Source organism: Leopardus geoffroyi, chromosome B4 (genome assembly GCF_018350155.1).
Source record: "Leopardus geoffroyi isolate Oge1 chromosome B4, O.geoffroyi_Oge1_pat1.0, whole genome shotgun sequence".
Taxonomy (NCBI): domain Eukaryota; kingdom Metazoa; phylum Chordata; class Mammalia; order Carnivora; family Felidae; genus Leopardus; species Leopardus geoffroyi.
Window position 1 is genome coordinate 21247625 of NC_059341.1, and position 2838 is coordinate 21250462.

At 37.8% G+C, this 2838-nt stretch overlaps 1 pseudogene; it reads left to right on the forward strand.

Moving 5' to 3' along the window:
* The first annotated feature begins 1745 nt into the window (after positions 1–1745).
* LOC123592313 lies at positions 1746–1845 on the forward strand (annotated as a pseudogene).
* Positions 1846–2838: the final 993 nt, after the last annotated feature.

Consider the following 2838-nt stretch of genomic DNA (forward strand, 5'->3'; position numbering starts at 1 on the left):
TCTTGTGGATAGTATACGATTGCTTGTAGATAGCATATCTTGCTTTTTTCTCATCCAGTCTGACAATTTCTATTTTTTAATGGAGTGGTTTTTAATTTTTGTTACCTTTTATTATTTTCAGAGTTTATTTATTTATTTTGAGACAGAGAGGACACGAGAAGGGGAGAGGCAGAGAGAGAGGGAGAATTCCAAGCAGGCTTCATGCACGGTCAGTGCAGAGCCTGATGCGGGGCCCGAACCCATGAAACCATGAGATCATGACCTGAGCCAAAACCAAGAGTCAGATGCCTAACCAACTGAGCCACCCAGAGGCCCTTAATGGAGTAGTTTTTTAATAAATTGAGTTATACTTGATATATAACAATGAATTAGTTTTATATATATATATATACACATATATACATATGTGTATACATATATGTATACACATATACACACACACATATATACATATATGTATGTATACATATATACACATATACATATATATGTGTATATATATATATATATATGCCATTTACGTTCAGTGTAATTATTGATATGATTGGGCTTAAATTTAGCATTTTAGTATTTGTTTCCCACTTATCCCAATATACTCTTTGCTCTCTTTTTTGTTTTTTCTTCATTTGTATTAACTTAATTTTTTCATGATTCCATTTCTCTCCATTACTGGCTTACTAGTTATATTTTCTTTGAAAGTTGTTTTTAGTGCTTGGTCTAGGACTTACAATATCTAATGAATCATAACTAATCATAGTCTACCTTTATTTTTATTTTTTAAAAGATTATTTTATTTTATTTTATTATTCTAGAGAGAGAGAGAGGTCTAGGACTTACAATATCTAATGAATCGTAACTAATCATAGTCTACCTTTATTTTTATTTTTTAAAAGATTATTTTATATTTTATTTTATTTTATTTTATTTTATTTTATTTTATTTTATTTTATTTTATTTTATTTTATTTTATTATTTTAGAGAGAGAGAGAGTAAGCAGTGGAAGTGGAGGTGTGGGGCAAAGGCAGAAGGAGAGAGAGAATCCCAAGCAGGATCCGTGTTCAGCATGGAGCCCGACGCGGGGCTCGATCTCATGACCCCGGGACCATGACCTGAACTGGAGTCAAGAGTCGGACATTTAACTGAGCCACCTCGGTGCCCGTAAAAGATTTTATTTTTAAGTAATCTCTACACCCAACATGGGGCTCGAACTTACAACCCTGAGATCAGGAGTCACAGGTTCTGTTGACTGAGCCAGCCAAGAGCCCCCATAGTCTCCTTTTAAATAATCTTACATCATTTCATGTGACATGTGAGAACAGTGCACTTAAACCCATAGTTAAAACAGCACACTTCCATTTTCCTCCTCTTGTCTTTGGTGAAATTGTCGTCATACATCTTGCTTGTGCATATGTTATAAACCTCACACACTTTATCACGTTTGCTTTGGTCAAATATCTTTTAAAGAAATTAAGCAGGAGAAAAGAATGTTTTTGTTTTCTTCCCCATTTCCACTATCTCTGGTGTTCTTTATTCCTTTGCGTGGAATAAAATTTCCACCTGTTATCATTTTGTTTCTGCCTGAAAAGTTCCCCTAAAATTCTTGCAGCATACAAGTGTCAATTTTGGTTTTGTTTTTGTTTGACTAGGAAAAGCATTCTTTCACCTTCATTTTTTTTCTTTTTCCTCCCTTGCACAGTATGCCTACAGTTTTAATGTTGGAACCTGTACATTTATAAATGCATGGAGTGCTCAGTTTGTCAGCGCATAAACTTGGACAACATGGGGAAAATCGGCATGGCCCCTGCACAACGATGACATGCAAATTGAGAAGCATTCCACCCTTTTGTACTGAACACAGGTCACTCGAAAATGGTTAACATGGGGGCGCCCGCGTGGCTCAGTCAGTTAAGCGCCAACTTTGGCTCAGGTCGTGATCTCATGGTTCACGAGTTCAAGCCCCACATGGGGCTCTGGGCTGACAGCTCAGGGCCTGGAGAACTTCGGATTCTGTCTGTCTGTCTGTCTCTCTCTCTCTCTCTCTGCCCCACTCCCGCTCACGCTCCGTCTCTCTCTCTCTCAAAAATAAACATTGAGAAAAACCGGCTAACGGAGTAAATTTTATGTTATGTGTGTTTTACCATAGGAAGAAAAATGCACAGAAATGGGTCTAGGAGGGTGCCTGGCTGGTTCAGTCAGTTGAGCATGTGACTCGTGATCCTGGGATTGTAAATTCAAGCCCCATGTTGGGGGTAGAGATTACTTAACATCTTAAACAAGAAAAAGAAGTATGTCTAGAAATACACATACAAAACTTTTAACATTGGGCCACTCCTTGGAAGAGGGGTTGCAGGGGGGCAGGCAGAGGACAACTTCCAGATTGTTTCTTCAGATTTTTTTAAAATTTATTTTTAGAGGGTGTGGGTGAGCGAGGGGCAGAGAGAGAGGGGGAGAGAGAGAGTTTCCTTGAATTTTTAAACCTTTTTTTTGGAGGGGCACCCCAGTCAGTTGAGCACCTGACTCTTGATTTTGTCTCAGGCAATGATTTCAGGGGCCTGGGATCGAGCCCCATGTCAGACTCTGTGCTGAGTGTGGAGCCTGCTTAAGATTCTCCCTCTGCTCTCCCCCCTGTGCTTGCTGTCTCTCTCTAAAATAAAATGAAATAAAAAAGAAGAAAAAAAAAACACTAAAAAATTTTAAAGCTTTTTATTTGGAAATTATTTCAAATATAGAAAAGTTGCACGAGTAAGAATATTACCAAGACTATCTCTGTACTGCTTACTGAGACTTACCTACTGTTATCATTTTATCTACCTACTGAATTCATCTCCCTCATATATG